The sequence below is a fragment of the Anopheles stephensi genome, chromosome 2, assembly GCF_013141755.1.
Source record: "Anopheles stephensi strain Indian chromosome 2, UCI_ANSTEP_V1.0, whole genome shotgun sequence".
Lineage (NCBI taxonomy): Eukaryota > Metazoa > Arthropoda > Insecta > Diptera > Culicidae > Anopheles > Anopheles stephensi.
In genome coordinates, this window is record NC_050202.1 from 70,915,806 (window position 1) to 70,935,034 (window position 19,229).

Below are 19,229 nucleotides of genomic sequence, written 5' to 3' on the forward strand. Positions count from 1 at the left end.
AAAGCCCCGACCGACCGACCAGCAGCAGCCATCATCGCATGTCGACACGTCAACAAAACCGAACTCTTCCTGGTAACTCTTTCCCGTGTAAGCCGATTAACGTTTTGAGAAATAAATTCGTCAAGAATAGCATTAGTTCTGCCGCCGGTCAAATGCTCCGAAAACTTTATGTCTCCCGTACTGAGCGCTGGTGGTAGTCGTCCGTCTGAGAGGCGGAAAATCTTTCTACGCTGCACTCCCCATTCTGACCATAAATCCCTCTTCCTACAAAGTGCTTTTAATGTTGGTTGCGCTTTGGTAGCTAGAGCAGCTGAGCTTGCAACTGACGCACGGAAGCAAATCTGGTATAAGTGCTGTTTAATTTCTTTTCATATTTATTCAACTGATTTTTTGTGGAGCAATTTCTTTGCTAATTGAGTTTTAGTTGCCCATATAGTTTACATATAATGTAGAATTCTTTGCACATACGGCTGTGTTGAAGGCATTAGGTTCCTACATCTTCATGATTGAATAACTTCAAGATCCATACCAACTGAAAAATTTGTTTGTATATTCCTCAGGACTCAACTTCGGACAGAATTGTTAGCTCAAAAATTCATCTCACTCAACCACACTGGGGAGCTCGCTGTCAGGCAAAAACGATAGTTCGGGTTCACACGGCTCTAGCAGCTCGTGGCTCCAAAGAGCAGCGGGCTCGCGATACGAAAACGAGTCTCGCCTTACTGATCCTCCCGGTGGTGTGCGGTCTAAAGCAAAACACACGCGCCACGGGAAAGAGTTTAAGCGCTACGAAAGACGGAAAGACTTGCGGCGTGCGCGTTCGAGGGAAATGGGTGGACGGGTCTACTCCGCGAGTGGAAGAAAACAATAACATCTGAATAAGAAGAGAACGAAATCAACATTACGACGATGGATGCAGCATAAGCAACCCGAACAACAGTAACAGCAGCAGCATAAAACAGGTTCCAGAAGGGGTTACTTCTTGTCGAGCGAAAACGACGACGACGACGACGGTGAACCCGGTCGACCAAACCAAGGGAGGCCGCCGGGTGGACTGACTATCCCCCCCCCCCCCAACCAGCCGGGTGGTACTACGGCGAGTATCCATGCGGGAGGCAATAAAAAGTTAACCTCTCGAAATTCGAGCCACGGTTGCCTAGCAATTTTATTTTGTTATGTTTTTCTTGCCTTTTTTTTTCCTCGCACTCTTATATGTATATATTTCTTCTTCTTTCGGGGTCTTCCCTTCGCGAGTGTGCTGAGCCGAGAGTTTCCGTGCCCTGGCGATGAGCATGCACAACAACAGCACCGACCACGCTATAGTATACGGTGTGAATTCCGAAGGAACGAATGACTCGACATAGTTTTTGTTGATGTTGCTGCTGCTGCTGCTGCCCAATGCTGCTTCTCATTTTCTTCTCCATCTCTCTTCCACTCTCGGGGTTTCCTGTGTTCTTTATCCCCTCCACCCCCCCGGGTACAGTCCTCAAGACTAGAGTTGGGCTAGGCCTGGAGCGCATAGCTGAACGGGGCAGATAAGTTGATTTTGTAATACTGATTATGGTTTTATGGCGGAGAGTGATGCTTAAATCGCTGTTAGATTGCATGGAAAGTGATCGAACAGGGTCCAGGGTTTCGGTGGGGACGACACCGGTCAGGGGGAGGGGGGCGTAGGTGAAGCGTAAAGTGATTGAAGCGTAAAGAAGCACATCAATTACGGTCGTAGAATATTCAATGCGTCGAGAGAAGAGAAATAAACATAAATTCTTCCACCCATTATCAGAGCCCGCAGGACCATTTCTTTCAAACATGTGTACAGCACACCACCGTGCGTCTGATGGGAAATAACTCTTGGCATTGCATTATTCATTTCGACGCCAAACGCTTTCCCAAAAGCCTTCCGAACCCGGGAATGACACCGGGGAGCAAGCGCGCTTACTAGAGTTCGCCTAATAAAAGAATTCTCTTAGCTTTCGGCAGTCAACAACTTAAAAGCTTCAACTGTTTGCTAAAGGAAGAAAACAACACAAAGCTACAAAACAAAAAATTGAATCTTGATTTGCGAAAATCCCGTACGACTAGGCGGACCTTCATTATTGTTTCTTGCCGCGTTTGGGGAGGAAGTTTCACAGTATCTTTTAAAATCAAATGTCAAATGGTAAAACAAGTTTCTGCAAAGTGTCCATAAAAATTCCATCAAGCCTCCCCCCCTTCAAAAAGCTCGTCCGGGAACGAAACCTAATACTCGACCTTTTTGCTTTTCTTTCGAACGCTGAGTTCGCGAAGAAAATGTGGAAGGAAACTTGAGAAGCACAAAACACCATTCGCTGTTGGCGAAATGAAAGCGAAAAAGTACATTTGCCTACAACATTCTATCAGGTTCGTAACGATTAGAGACCGGCCCATAATGAGACACCATCCCAAAATCGCTTTGAAAGTTGGCTTATTCCGATCTCAGTACTGTTGCGTGTGTTCCACAAGAGTATGCACTTCTAATCATTTATAATAATAATGTGATGAAATTTGGGTTTTGTTTTTTGTGGCGTCTTCCAAACAATTCCCAGACATTCTGGGTAATCGTGCCAAAACTGTGAACATCTGTCCAATCTCGCGCAAACTGTCTACGGACAGATAATGAAACGGAACGGAGTTCCAAATTAACGGGCATAAGTCCAAAATTGACTCTGCCGAACGACGACTGGTCCCTAGTTAGCAAAGTAATATTATCCTGGGCAGATGGACTCTTGAATTCATACTCCGCACCATCGGCAGCTAATGGGTTCGGCACTGTTGGCCTGTAAAGGCAAACCCCAAAAGCTGTGAATCATGGAGTTGTGATGGTGGTGATTGCTTGATGTTTAATTTTCAAACCAGGCTTGCTAAAAATGACACATCTGTCCTAGGGTCGGAATCGGGTAAGGAAGTGGCGGAAGGGACATAATTTGCGGTCTATCAGCAGAAGCTGGTAATCACAGGCACAATAAAATTGATCAATTATAGACCTGCCTAAAATCCTATTTAGCAAACAAGCATTCGGACAGAACACAGAACAGCGTAAGGGCGAGGCACGTTGCGAGGGTGCGCCGTAAGGACATGGCTCACAAAATTCAATAGTCCACCGGACAGGAATGGCAACGGATTAGGCGTGGGACGATTGGTAGGTATTTGACACGGATGAGGATTCGTTCAGGTAATCGGTATTTCTATATATTTGTGGTTTTGTTTCGCCCTTCGTGCAGAAATGTCCTGCTTCTCGGAGATCGCCAATCGCCGGTTAGCTTCGACCTGAAACGCAACACTAATGCCCGGCTTAACATCTAAGCATTTGAACGTACCAGGGCTGGAAGAAGCTTTCATCTTGTTCGACGGTAGAATCATATCTTCCTTCTTTTTTATGGAACGGGAAGAGAAGGTTTCTTTCGAAAAAAGATTGCTCAATTGTCACGTCGTTCAAAGCCCTTTTCCCATTCAACCCGCCAGTTCCGAACGACGACGACGACGACGACGACGACCATCTGGACAACAAAAGCATAACGACTCCTCCTTTTCTTTATTGCGCCCACAAGGGTGCAGAAGGTGTTTTATTTGCCTCCGGGACACGAAGGTTCCAACGCAGAAGATGATCGAAGAATTGAAGTCTTTGTAGTTAGAAAAGGGACCGGGGTGCTCTCATGGAGCCGTCCCATGCAAATAGCCGGAACCTCCGGTCATACACACACACGGAGCGGGACGACGAACAGTACTCAGGAAAAGGATTATGTCGTCCCGTCAATTGATTGCAAATGATGCCTGGTGTATTGCAGTAGCGCAAGGTGAAATAAAAGCCAAACAACCGATCGCTGCAGGCAATAAACTGGGGGCTCCAGCTGGTTGGAAAAGCGTATTCGCAAACGCTGGGAAAAACAGTCGGGTTAAAAATTGGAAATTGGATTGAATCTTTGAAATGGAACACTTGTGCAGAAATCGGAAAACAACCGCCCTCTGGATGCTGTGAATCAAAAGTGACTCACGGATTTTAGCTTACGGGGAGGTACACACCCACCCACACTGTGTTCAAGTTTCTTGGGCGTAGGGAAAAGCTACTAAATTGTGCACCATTCCAGTGTTATTGTCGATCGCTGCACACTGTACGCTTGCAGTAGTACATAGCTATCCGGTCAGCTGTCCTCCTCCCGTTCTTGAGCCGGGCAAAAACAATTTCACCAAAAGTCAAACGAAACGAAGCGGCCTGATGCAAGTCGTCGATTGGAAAGTTCAACAAGAAAGATCACAACGGCGGGAGACTTTGTGAAATCCAATAAAATATCGAAAAGTTCGAATGGCGACGGTCGCAAGAAGAATGCTGGGGAGTGAAATCGTGGAAAAAGGTATTGGACGTAGCGCGAATTCTTACCGGCAGCAAAAGAAAGATGCTCAAAAGACGCCTGGCCACGAATGTATCCGTTCATGCTGAGCGAAACTGTCTTGTCTTGGTTTCTGGAGTGGGTTGAAAAATCTGGCGTGTGTTCCGGTTGGCGAAACTGGATGATGCTGGAAACGTTGCTGGACGCTGGATTTACGATGGATTCCGGGGAGTGTAGAGGAGTTCACGCGCGAAGTAAAGCACACAGGGGTAACGGACGTACGGGAATCCGCCGGAAGTGACTGCAGCAAATCACTCCCCCACCCTTCAACACAACCGAACGAACGATTTTGGCACGGTGTGACCGGGATTTTTCTTTTTGTTACGGGAGGATCAATTTTTTAAATTTTATTTTTTTCCGCTTTTCCACCGACAACGGACAAATCACTGTCCGGATGTTTTTTTTTTCCTTTCTTTTTTTTGCTTGATTTTTTTTCCACTGAACTGGCACTGAAACACTGTGTCGATTGCACGAGGACCGTTTTCACCAAAGAACACGTCTTGCAACTGCAACCTTTACTCACGCACACTCACTGACACACACACTATGGATTCACTTTTTTTTGCTATGGACACCTCCTCTACTTGCACACCATTTATCAACATACACTACCGGTTTCGCACTTTAATCACCACACTTAGCAAGATTCTAATCACAATTAAATCACTTAACAGATGCAATCAATGCCGGGTTTTCCCTTTTGTCGAGTTGCGGAATAGTAGGTAATAAATATCCGGTCCTCGATATTACCCGGTCGATTTGATGCAAGTAGTTCACCGGATAAAAGCTGCTAGAATCACTGGCTTATGCTTTCTTGTCTACAGGGTACCTGAAGAAAACAGGGTTCAGTTGCATCGCAAATAACCCATCGGATGGATAGAAAAATAGAACACAATAAATAAAATGCTTTAAAATTTGGTAATAACGTTTAACACTTCCACCAGAAGGAGCATCACGAGCAACAGTAGTAGCAGCAGCAGCAACAGCAATATCCCGCGAATAAACAACGTTTTAAGGGAATAAGGCAAAATTACAGAATCCTCGGTCGGTAACGCTTCGTAACGCTTTTTCCTCGATCATCTCAATCGATTTCGGTCAACCCTACATGCTATTTGCAGGGGCCTTGATTTAAGCACCAGCTATTGTTTCGTAATCCCTGGTCACATTCTTTTTCCACTTCAAGTAAGCACTCTTTCGACAGTAAAGCTCTGCTTAATAATGAATAATCATTAGGTTATTAAACAAAAACCCCAACCCAAGTATATATCTCGTACGACAAAAGGCGATGTCAATGAATGGCTCTCAGATTGATGGAAGCACACATTCCAATTTTAAATGCAAATGCCTCCTATTTCAAGTACTCCCTCCTATTGTGACGAATCAAGTACACACACACACCTCCTCTGATCTACCGGTCAGAAAGGAAAAGGTGATCTAATACGGTTAGGATTTCTTGCCCACAGCCCCAGCGTCTAATGAGCAAAAACAATAAAACAGTGCTTTAACTTCATTGAACAAATAAATTTTACCAGTATATGACGCTCGGGCACAAGGGTGGGATGGGGATTTTGTCAGGTCTTCTGGCATGTTACATAAATCAAATTCCTGCTGCCCGTGACGACAAGTCCACCGACGCGAGCGTGACGTCGGAAGGAAGGATAAGTCGATGTCATTTTTGACACATACCACACCACCCCTTGGCTGTGTGCAGCAAGCGTTGTCATGGGCCAGGCGGCCTTGATGCCACGATGACTCCACGGCTGCACTCGGTCGCACAACAGCGCACTGTCGGCTGCAGAAAATCGTTCCCGTGACGGTTGCTCTGTGCGCGAGTGGACACAGCACTGCGCGTTTGTGAATTAACGATGCAAATTGTTTCTATTATTCATTGCTCACTGCACATGCGCGCATACATTCCGTGCAGGCAGTACACACCGGCGGCTATAAGTGCACAACCTTAGCCCACGCATCACGGCGGCGTTGACGGCGGGTGCATCTTTCGGTGCGACCACAGAGTGCAGAGTGGCAATTTTTCTTCGCGCGCTCCAAAATCTAGAGTAGGATGCGCCTACGCTACACACGGCCAGAAGTTGCACGAAAAGCGGAAGATAAATGGTTGCAATTCACGCCTCACAACACACGCGTTTCTGGGCATGGACCACGGGTGGTGACCTTTTTTCCCTCTGCTAGTGTACTTCGGGTTAGCGCTTCAAAACCGAAATCCCTCCTCAATGCGTTGACGTTGTTGTTGTATGTATTTTTTGCATTATTTCCGAAGCCTCTGTTTACCAACAAGTACCTTCCAAGCTTCCAAAAAGGGCTGGCAAATGTTTTGAAAAAAAGAAGCTTGCGCACATGCTTGCGAACCGAGACGGCGTAGAGCAAACGGGTCGTCGCCGGTTAATGGGATTAGACCGTAATATCGCACGGAGTCGTCGTTGTCGCCGTCGCATCCAACCTGCACCTACGACTGACTGACTGGTGGGGTACGCGGAAAAGAGGGGGGTGGAGTGCCCGGTAAAACTCCCAGGTCCCGGGAAAACATCCCCCAGGCTTTCGTGCGCTAGAATGCAGGCGCCTACGAGCAAGCACTCACTCACTCACTCCCCATTAAAGCTGCCGCCCGGTTTCGTAATTCCTTGTGCTTTAATGTGTACTACCAGCATCGTCAAAAGCGTTGCATGTCGAAATATTGTGTGTCTGTGTGTGTGTTTCTATGTACTCCCTGTTAGTGCCGCACGAAAAATCCACCCCCCCCCCTCTCCACCGAAGGGAGGAGATAATAGAAAATTCGATCGAAAGGAAAATTTTCCTCTTTTGCCAGCCGGGAAAAACCCGGGGCCACCGAGAGTGCCTCTAATGACTGCTATATATTTCGTCCTCCGCTTTATGTGCCTGGAATGTGGTCGAGAGAGGCGGGTTGATGGGTGTAGGTGGGTAGCGGAGTAGTACGAGGCAAAGCTAAAACCGTCAAGGGCCTCTGGAAGTCTGGGTCGGAATACTTGGCTGAAACTCACGAAGAATCGAAGTGCTGTCACGTCCGGTGGATAAGATTCCAAACTTGGAGCAGCGCCTTTTTTCATCTCTGCTTCTGTTGTTTTGCTTGCACTTTCTGATGTCCAACACACACACATACTATGAAAATGGTGTGCTTTAGAAGGGATCAATGACAACATTTTTCTTCCTTCTTTGTAGCGGGGGTTTTTTTGCTCTCCCAATGCCATGTATCGATCGGAAGCGGACCTCGGACATTCGGACAGCTCAGCAGAGGTAGGCTCAAAATCAAATAAAAAACCTTTAACTCTATTAAACGCACTTTTCAATCACTGCACAAGTCCCGGCTGTAGCGTGGTTTCTATCAGTTGACAGCACTTTCGACCCGACGCACAACACTTTGTGTACAATTCAAAAAACTCACCCGACAAGTGTGAAGAGACCTGTGTGTGATTGCATTTATTTATACGATATTCGCCCACCCGAATCCCGGGTCCACACAGGAGATGAGGAAAAGTTGGAAAAATACCAGACACTGTACGCCTGCAGCCCTTCAGCATGAATCGGATGTTTAGATCAATTAAGACTAGACCTCCCGACGACTATTCAGAATTCGTACGGAGCTTCAAACTGCTTCGCGTCATCCATTAAAGTCGCAGCATAGATGCGCATGTACATAACATATACTCCCGCCGCACAAAAAGGCGCCATGTTGGGCAACTTCCAAACTCCCGCTAAACGGTAGCGCCAGGACACGATTATTGATCTCGTTGCGCTTATTAAGCGAAAAATACTAATTATGATTTCTCCATTTATCTGACCATTCATTATCTTTGCCGTGCGTTTCTCACGCTCATCAGCACTACCGCTTTGTGCAGCGAAACGATTCCGACCTTCCGTGGTCACTGCCGTCTATGGTTGTTGTGCTGGAAGAACAAATACTGCTGCTATGCGTTGGATTCCTCCCCGAATGGGCGACCGGTCCTTCGCAAGACAATCGCACCACATCGGCCAACTTCTACACAATCGCGCACATCGATCGTAATGCTGAAGATCACGATCGGGAATCGCAAATAAAAGTTAACAATAAAAAATCGCCGAACTCCTTTACAGGGACCGATGCAGACCTTCGCTAGGCACACATTGGGCCCCCCTGGAACGCGCAACGTGATCCGCGGAACACGAAAGAATAAAAATATAGTTTTTCGTACCCTCATCTTCTTCAGCTGGCTCATCGCCGCACAGCTTCATCGTCTCTCCCTGGTCCGATGTGTACTGAAGCACGAGGCTGCATATTTTCCCATCGGGGGGAGGCATAAAAACGATTTCCGAACGCAAAAGCATGTTATACGACGCGACATTGCGACCATTGCTATGCGCGCAGGAGATGGCGCGGCTCGTTGGTGTGTTTATGTGTGTGTGCGATTTGAAGGAGATGGTTTGTGTTCCGATGCACATCCCGCCCGCCATACACTCGCGCACACGCCTCCTTGCCCGTTTTTAAACAAGCTGCCGCTAGGAGGCATACGCGTATGGGCCCGTATCTGCCGCCGTCGCCGCCGCCTGCTTAATGCTCTTCGTTGTGTCCCTGTGTGTCCCACACACACACTCACACAGAAACGCAGATGGATGGTTTCTCATATTACTAAGCACCCTTTTTTTAAAAATGCGGGCTCTTCTTGCTCTCTCCGACGGCTATTATTATCATTATTAACGTGACTCTTATTATTGTTATTAACATTATTTGCATTAAATGTAGCGTGTTCCAATAATAATAGTACTCTGCGAACCAGAGAGAACCCGTGCAGCCGAAATGATCGCATCTTGGGACCAGCTCGACGGGTTCCACTGATCACCAGGCAGGAGGCTAAATCTCGCCAGACAAACCAGAGCAGTCTAGCGAAACTACAGCAAAGCAATGTCCCACCGGTTGGCTTTGAGTTCACTTTCTTCACGCACGCGAAACCAGCAAACGAGCAAATAAACCATAGGCTATAGCTGTGAGTGTACATTAGGTACGCACCAACCAAACATAAATAAATCGCTTGCATCCGTCTGCAGCGTGTAGGCTAGGGCTTTACTTGAACAGTTTCCTCCCGAAAGGTGTAACTTTTCACAACAGGCATAAGGCATGCGCTGATGAAGCTACTGCTGCCGTAATAACACTGCCAAATGTTCATCCATCCTGAAGCTGGACAGGGGATGCGCCGCATATGCTGCGGCTTTTAAACTGCATTTGGCCAACTGCACGGGGCCAAATGAGTCACACCACCTTATGGGAAAAGTGGGATATGGCTTCGCCAGGAAATGAAGTTTCCGCCATGGACCATCCAAATCACCCCGCCCCACCCCAGGACCATCAGCATCGGCAAGTCTAGGAAGGCTCTGGCTAGGAGCGTGTAAGAATCAACTCCTGCCCCGACATATTCCAACCCGTCTGTTGCTCTGGGTTAGCAGTAAATTAATATCCCTTTGGAACATTATTATGCTTGCTTCTGGTGCTGCGTTCTTCAGGCATCGTGCTGGAGTGGAGAGTTGGTGCATCGATTCCCCAAGCGACGGAGTGCTCGGTGCTCTGCATGTGGTGTGCGCGAAGGTCATTTTTCAGCTAGCAGCTCATTAATTGCTTTTACCACCCGCAACAACGCCTCGCCGAGCGATAGCTACACGAACGTTGGTGGTGGCGATGGTCAAAAGACAGATCGCCCCTTGGAACGTGGTCAAAGTTCGCTTGGTCCGGCGGTTTTGTTTTCTTGGTGGTTTTGCACCGTCGTCTTCTTCTTCTTCTGGCGACCTCCAGGAGGAGTCATCACCGGAAAAGGGGAGATGCGCGGCTAAGCTAATGGTTTAATGAATGGCTTTTAAAGTGCTACGGGTGCGAATTGCACTTGGTCGAACGTTCTCCTACGACCGGGGGCGCGCTCTAATAACTGTCATGGACAATTTGGACATGGGGTCCGATGTCAAATAAATGTTTTCACAGCTATTTTTCTTTACACTACCGCTCCCCGTACTGGCTGGCAAGCATGTGTTTTCCGATGCTCAAGAAATGAGGTACAAAAGGGCTATGTTTTACAAACTCCACATTGTCTAAACGTATATGTATAGACGGGGCTGCGAAGAATTCGCGTGCCTTTGCTCTTCAAAAACTCCGTGTACTTCTAATCTTATCGCAGCTAGATGCTTGAGGCACCACGGCGGCAGATGTACCGTGGGCCGCAGATGGTGATCGAAAATATTTTAAAAGTGATAAGTAAGTTTGCACTGCGCTTTTCCTCAGCGTCCCGATAACGAACCGGATCGGCCAAGACGTTCAAGAGAAATGTTATGATTCGCACATAACTCATCGTTTCCCTGGCGGGCCTATTAGAATGTTGCTTACCTTCCACTGCAAGACACCACCTGATACGCATTGTTTTTAGCATCTTTTTTCTTTATGCACGCATCGGGTTCGGGCGAAACTGTTACATGGTCTGGTGCTGTAACGCTTATCCGACAAATGCCTCCAACAAAGATGGCAATCAATAAGGATTGTCACTATTGCGTCGACAACAAACAACCAAACAGAACCTCACAAACAAGCGTGTCTGCGAGTGAGAGGGCTTCTTGCGAGACAAATTCTTATCCTTCAACAGGAATCGTATAATCACCTCCTGCTTCACGTGGTGTTCCATAAGTCCCTCGTCTTACACTGCAGCCTCCAGTAGGCCGGGCGAGTGAAAAATCCCCCCCGACTTGATTCGCCGTTGCATTGTTATTACGAAAGGGATTACGGGTGTCATTGTGCCAGGTGATGGATTGAAGTTCCTTTTTTTTACAAGTACACACATACACACACGCTCACAATGCCACAAATCCTACTTATTTTGTTGATGTAGAAATAGGAGAAAAAAAACTGTATGCTGAATGAAATCAATTGAATTCGCCGTACAAAAAAAGGGGAAAACAACTTCAATCGATTTACAATGTTTTCTGACACATTATCAGCCGCACAATGAACGTACGAAAAAAATAATACCATAATAACTGAGCTCATTCGAAAACACGCGCTTTTCTGAAGCGTAACACACTCACTGCCGATGCGCAAAACGCTCAAGAACCCTGGGTGGTTGGTAGAAAAAAAAGCCGTCGGTAAACCTATCGACCGACAAAACATGGTGTAAGAAGCTGTAATATGGGTAGACATTAGGTGACGTCTGAAACTCGTCCATGTTGGACTAATATACCACATGTTTTACTTGTATACGAAAGTTTTGCATCGTAAGTGAACTTTAAATTAAGCATCTTTGAAGCTAATGCACATACTCATTCGAATGTGTAGTTTAGCAACGCTATTGTCAGAGTCAAAATACATCCATAATCTAAAGTTCACCCCCTTAGCGTTGTTGCTCCGGAAAATTTTGATCCTAGTTTCAGACCTGATCGATCCGATTTCTCTCGGTCCTTATGCGATATTCGTGAGGAGCAAAAACTGGAGCAGCTTTTAGACGCAACAACACCAGCCCGAGAGGTTTAGGGCGATCGAAATTCGGTCAAGGGATACAAACAGTACCGACTTGGCAGGCCACATTGCCCTATTGCCAATTCTTTGCGACGCACTAAATTTTGCCTCCCGTTCAGACACCACTCGCGCATTGCAGGACAGTTTGCAGTAGAACGAACAGGTTTGCGTCCAACAACGATGACGACGCTGATGACGGCTAACACCCCTACTGCTCGGGTGGCAATGGGCGGACGATGGTTGTTGGGGTGGTGGTTTGTGTCAAGTTTTTGAAAGTCAAATAAGGCCCCCGACGCGCTAGAGAGAGAGAGAGAGTGAGTGAGTGTGCACGGCCCAGCACACAGCACCGTGCGCGAGAGTAGTGTGTGCATCTATTTGGCTTACTGATTACACACACCCTGTGTGCCGCGCGCGCCAGCATTCCACGCAATCAGCTTGGCCCGTTTTTCGCGTCCCATCCATCCATGGGTCTCCCGCTGACTGACAGCAGCTCTTCGGGAGACTCGTTCCATGAACTGCCCCGTACGTACGCGCCTCAAGGCTCCTTTCGCTGCCGCTCCTTGCCGCCTTCGCGACCCTCATTATTTTCCCTCTTTCATTCTACGCAATCTCCCCCACCCGGCCAGACCCGATGGCGATGGGGTGGAAAGGATGGATGATGATACCGCTTCGGGGTCAGAGATTCGGGGCAGGGTGGAACGTTATCGATCAACAAACGGCGCACGGGAACCCTCCAACCCCTAGGTGCGTGTGTGTGTGTATATACGCAAACACATGCCGCGCAGTAGGCGGCATGTCAGCAACAGCTACATGTACAGCAGCGATTGCTGTCGCTATACATTGCAGTGCACCTCATAAAAGAACCCGAAGACAAAATGTGTCATTTGTAGACGACTACTGCAAGAGAGAAAAAAAAAGATCTCTTAGCTTTTCGGACGCGACACACCAATTAAAGTGACTTTATTACGGACGACGCTTTGCAGTTCGTAAAGACGTACAAAGCCACCAAAACCAAACTAATGACGGTTATTCTCATCATTTTGTTAGCCCCAACACCACAACCACCTTAACGCAACCGGTGTAAGTGATTAATGGAACGAGCTTTTCTTCTGCTTCCAAAGCACTATTTAATAGGTATGTTTAATGGTAAAACGGATTACGAAAGCACGCTGCAACGGAGCTAATCATTTATTGATAGAACACTATTCGTATTGCGTTCCATTTATCCGAATTACGCAAGAGCTTTTGTGGGCGCTAATATGAATACATTTTTTCCATGCGCTGCAAAGTAATGTTCAAGAAAATGTGTATCATTATTATGGAGGTTAACGTTACCCATTTCAAACGATATCCAATGGGTTGTGTTTTGGTAAATTGCTTCCCATTTTATCACTGCTCCTTTGCTGTCCCGAAGAACGAACGGCCGTAGCAAAGCAGGCGAATCATCATCAATTCGCTTGAAATAAAGAAGGAATGTTTACTATGGAAATCAATTCCCAAATGTAAAACTGCTACACGCCAGCCATCCTTAAAGTTGACAGTTAAAAAAAGGGCAGCAAACGCGGTAAACCTTTAGGGCAGTGTTCCTCGGAGGTGGGAGGCCATCGCGCGTTAGTATCAAGAGCTTATCTTAAGCTGACCCTACAGTTTTTAGCCATTCTTTTGTTTTTGTAACGATCGTGGTAGTATCAGGTTGGAAAGGAATGCCATGCTGTCAGTGGACGTGATAAGACCGGTTGTCTCATCTTCACCCAAAAAATGTGAGTTTTTTTGTCAAATACAGAAAAAAATAGCATGGAAATTGTATGAATTTAGTTGAAGAACCCTGATTTCCAGTCAGATATTTTAACATATGTAAAAATATAATATTAGCTGGACAAACAGACAGTGTTTCCTAGATCATAAAACAAGTTTCGCTATGTTTAAAATACTTTATGTTTCTAGATATCATAACCACAAGAAGTAAATTGGTTTGACTATATGTTGTGTCAAAGTTGTGTATAGTTTTAATCAAGAAAACTAGCACCTCAGTAGGGCTTGGTTTGCCAATGCTGGATACCTCAATCTCACGCTACCAATCATGTGTACTGGAGATAGGTATTTAGTCCGGATGGGTTCTTAAAGCAGTACTGTCGAGTAATGGACCGACGCTTATTACAAAGTGCTGCGAAAGATGTATTTCAAGGGAGCTCAAATGCTAATGAGCTAGTTCATTTTAAAATTGGGATAAAAAACATTCTTCGAAACAACCCTCCGGAATCCAACGGAGTCTAACTAGATTATTGTCTACAGGTAAAAGTATACACCCTAGACGACACTTTAACCCAAGTAGCCAAGTGAAAAACTCGTAGGTTAGTAGTTAATTTCCCTCTAACTAGTGCCATTAAGGACATAACTTTTTGCATCACGGCGCGCTTTCTCTCTAACTCGGAATGCAATAATTTCTTTCTTTGGACAATTTCTACATCTCCGTCGACCTCCTCCCAGTCCACCGGGCGCGACACATTCGGTAAAGTTATCCAATTAGTTAACCACAGCTACCTTCGCCAGCCAAGGTGACGGTGCAACAATTGCGCGTTGTAATTTCTTTTGGCACAATCATCTTACAAAAGACCAAAAGACCTCTCCATTGCCAGCTCCTTTCAGGTGGGCTGAAGACCACCACGTCCACCAGAGCTCATCCCACTCTCCGCACCTTTGGCCGGTGAAAGATGAACGTTCAGAGGCGAGACCAAACGAAAAAAAAACCCATAAGAAACCGTACGCTTAGCTCAGCAAACTCTTACCATATCCTACAAATCCGACACGGAGTTCCCGGGTTAAGAGAAAAGAACTTATAATGAAATGAAATAAAAAGCAAAAAAGCAGGCATCGCAGCGTGGTTCTGCCTGCGACAGCAACGATGCTGGGGAGGAGTGTGGTGAATTATTGCAAGTCATCGAAAGTAAATAAGCCAAACTGCAGGGTCAAAAACGAAAAGAAAATCGCACCACCAGCGCGCAACCTTAGACCATCGCGCGCCACCAAACCAGCGTATCCTCCGGTGATCCGCGAGATCTGGTGAAGCGCGCGAGTCCAAGTCGGATCTTTGGGATGTATGTATAGATGTGAGTTTTTCTAACAAATGTTTTTATCCTGTACCCATGGCTCTTCCTCTATGCTGCGTGCACACACATACACAAGTACACAGAAACAACTTCACGCACTGAAACTCTAGTGCATACTCCTCGATCCTCCGGTCGTTTGTTTAGTTCCTCTGTTTCGTTGTCTTACTTCGCGAAGTATTCCTCTTTTACCCTCGGCTCACTTTTAGGCCGCTTGCATCTCCGCATCTCGTAAAGGTGAACGGCAATACTAGCTCGTTGTTGCAGGGGTTTGCGAAGCACACGGAATAGGGAAAATGGTTGTTGGTGGATGGGTGGATGGATGGCTCTCGGCTCCTCTCTCTCTCTCTCCCTCTCTCTCTTTCTCTGTCCCCGCGGATAGGCAACATAAGCAAAACATAAGAAGAGATTTTAATCACATTTCTTCTTGCCAGCAGCATCAACCTACTACGGGTGTGTTTCATCACGGTCTTCCGAGAAAAGTTGCTGATTCCTTGAAACCGGTTTCCCTTTACGAACGTAATATATTTTTTTGTGTGTGCTGGTCTTCTTTTAAATATAGTTCCTATGCGGACCTTCGCCTCGCTTTTTTTTTCTTGCTTTGCGTTGCCCTCCTTGAAGTCCCACCACCCTTGATGAGTTTGTTTTGCTTTGCTTTGCACATCTCTACCAAAAAAGGTTCCGGGAGCTGGCAAGCTTACCTGCTCCTAGAACACACCAGCGGGAAGGAATTTCCGAATGCAAAGCTCGAGCCTAGAGCTGTCCAGCAGAAAGGCGGAAGGGCAACTAGAAGGGCAGTGAGAAACTGTCGTACTGGCGAAAAGGATGACCCTTAAAAGGGATGGGAAAACGATGGGCCGGTTCCTTTCCTATGGGAGGAACCCTAAAACACAAACATAGATTAATCGATTAACAGTCATCTGCTGTAGCCGGGAAAGGTTTCGGGTCCGGTACCTATTGCTGATTGCTGATGCTGATGTACAGTTAACAGACAAATTAACTCATAGCTATACATGTACACTTGGTTCACTTGGTTCCATCGCGTGCGATATCAGTGGCCGACGTTTTGGCGAACCAGTTCAAGACTTATTCTAGGCTCTCAATAGTGAAACGTCCGGACCGCTTTTCAGCGACAAATTCGGAAACTTGAGCCATTTTATCGGGTGCAAAATTTTCAAACCAAACGGATACGAATCAAACAAACCGGAATGTGTCATTCCCGGATTCGACGGAGCGACGGAGTCCAGGTTTCGCCAATAACGTATCGGGAGAAATCTTGGAACCGAAGTGGACAAAAAGTGGACTTGGCAGTTTGGACCTTTTTGGAACGAAACACTTTCCCAAAACCGGAACCCAAGCTTGCTGAGTATTCCACAACGACTCACAGCTTCACTGGCTGGCGGTGGAGACTACACAGGCAAGGAGGTTTTGGGGCTTCCAAAATCTAATAAAGATACATCACTCAACCGTGCCCCGTGGTACTCTACTACTATTTTCTTTTTATTTTGACTTTATCTATTTCTTTTCTCCGTTGGGGAGGAGAAATTTAATTTATGTCCTTCTTTGTCATAAATCTTGCACCCGAAAAAAAAACAGCAGAGCAGCAAAAGCCGTTTTTAAAGTAATCAAAGTTAGTTCGAAAATAAAGTCGTCCCATTCGCAAACCCCTGTCGGCGGGGGACGCAAATGACATTGAAACAAAAACTAATGAAAATCCCACTTTTAGGTTTAGATGTACATAATAAATAATATTATCTTCACAGCATGCTGGTCGCATTTTCAGGGTATGGCGTGGCTTTGAACATTGTTTAAATTTTAAAGCACAACTTCTGGGGACGGTTCAAATATGCTGGGTAAAGTGTGCGATGTTGAGGATATTGAGTATTTTTTTAAGAGCAATTAAGATGGGTATTTACCAAGGTTTTTTTCCCTAAGATTTTAGAATAATTTTAAAATAATATCGTAACCTCAACTTGAACACCGAAACCATAAATAAACCAAACTAGAACACACAAGCACCCATTCAAAGATATCGAACCACCGGGCACTGCTCTACATGCGTCGAACAATCTTTATCTTCATTTGGTAGCGAATCTCCCGGCTTTAATATGCATATTTACGACTTTGGGCAGGTTTAGAGCCTAGAAGTCATGGATGGAAGTCACGTCCGTCGAAGAGGAACCACAAAAAAAAACCAAACTTTGCTTCTCAGACACAATGCACATTTCCATACAAATTTCCCCATCAATCACCAAGCGTGCTCTTGGGGAAGCGGGTCTCTTCCTTACCGGCTTAGGACCCCCAAAACAGACCCAGCTTCGATAAAATCTTTAAAGCTAACACTAAACAAGCCAGCTTTTTTTATCTTGCCTTTCTCTACACGATTTAACTTTTCTGGTATATACAACGAAGGAACGGCTGTAAAACGGGCAAACAAAAATCTCATTCGACTTCTCAAATGCAATTTCCCCAAAAATCGTTCCTTCGCTCGCTTTACATGCTCAGGCGCTACTGAATTGCTTCACTTCAGTTCCTTGACCTGCTTCTTCCAGTTCCTGTGGCTGATGCTGAGTTTGTGTGTGTGTGTATGTGTGTAGTTTTTTTTTTCCGCCACACCACACCAGCGTAGAGGGATTTACGAACGAAATCAGCTGAAACTGATCCTGCACCGTACCGCCCGAATGGGTCTCACCGCCGGGGTGTATAGTACGAACCTGCCACCATTGCTCGAATATTCATGAGCTCCGGGGTTGGTAGGGAGACCCGCCAAAACAACCCATTGGCCGACATCACAGCACACCACACAGCTTCTCTGCGTCTTTGCATGCCAGGGATAGGCTAGGATAGCTTTCGACACTCACCACCTACCGCTTTTATACCCCCCCCACCATTTACTCAAAATGAAGCTTAACGGGACGGCGTAATTTTGGGGGCAGAAGGATGGGATCGATGAGATCAGCTATAGCGAAAAGCAGGCCTACAACTGTACACATCGAGCTGCTGGCCGAAAATATCGACCAAAGGCATAAATTCTGCATCCACCAAAAGCGCAAGAGAGAGAGAGAGAGCGAGACTTGGGCAGCTGCGTCGTCGTCATCGGCCGACACCTACCATCTATTGGCGCAAATGGATTCCGGTATTTGGATTCGATTTGGCGATAAATTTTCCAAAATGAAGTAAACACACTGGCCTTTCCCTGCCCTAGTCGCGTTGATTGCCACGGTCCGGCCGTCCAGCCGGCAACGACCAATTTCAGCACGATGTGTTGCACCCGGTTCGAAACTGAAGGATGATAGTTTGCTACCAACATCGGAGCCCTCACGCTCCGCTCAGTCAAGTAAGGAATCTTTCTTGCTTTCATTAGTTTTAACGGCCACGGTACAAGAATTGAGATCAATTTTGAATGAAGCTTCTTCAACCGGGTCTCGGGTGGTAAATACAGGAGACCTAGCTTCTAGATCGAACCGAGTTCTGGTGAACCTATTTTTCCCTCTGCGAGAGGTTAGAAGAAACCCGACCGTTACCTTACTCATCACGGCATATTAAAGTGACAAGCGCCGGTTGATTTTGCTTTTCGGAGGGATTTCCGCCGTGTGACAGCAGACACACCGTCTAGCATCGAGCCGGCGAAAACCGGAGAACACATCATTGATTTGGGTTCTCGCAAAGGGGGAACCGAAAGGAAAAATCTAGGACTAGGTAGGCGAACCTTGGAGTGAATAAAAGAAGAACAAAAAAACACACAATTTCTCTCAGCTTTAGACCCTGAACCGTAGCTGGTCCTGTGGCGGTAGATTTTCGACAACTTCGTTACGATATCCCACCATAGAGATCCAGAGCTTCCAGACAACGTTTTTGGGATTGAATTTTTTGCGAGCGTGAAGTTATGTTAAGCTGTCAATTAGAGATTTTTCCTCCCTGTAGCACAGAATCCAAGAGTTGTTGGATTCAATCCAAGCCAAAACTGACGTGTGAACATATTTGTGATCTTTACAGTATTATTAAAGTTTGCACACTGTTTTTTTATCAATAGTGGCATGCGAAGTTGCTGAGCTCGTATTGTAAAGGAATCAAATTTGATTCTTCTCGACAGCTTAGATCCTGTCCAATTACTTTAATTATACACGTCCAACAAGCGTGTGCGTCACCCCTACAGAATTCTCTGTCCTTAGCATCCGATGGCCACAGTTTCACGGGGACACATGATTCCTCTTCCTTTGTTGTTCC

At 46.2% G+C, this 19,229-nt stretch overlaps 1 protein-coding gene across 7 annotated transcripts in view; it reads right to left on the reverse strand.

Moving 5' to 3' along the window:
* LOC118504626 (protein winged eye) overlaps nucleotides 1–19,229 on the reverse strand; it is a 263,745-nt gene that overhangs the window by 86,656 nt on the left and 157,860 nt on the right. For all 7 annotated transcript variants that reach the window (XM_036039334.1, XM_036039333.1, XM_036039337.1 and 4 more), the window contains one exon: nucleotides 4,394–5,232. The gene's annotated coding sequence lies outside the window, so the exon portion shown is untranslated. The remainder of the gene's footprint in view (nucleotides 1–4,393; nucleotides 5,233–19,229) is intronic.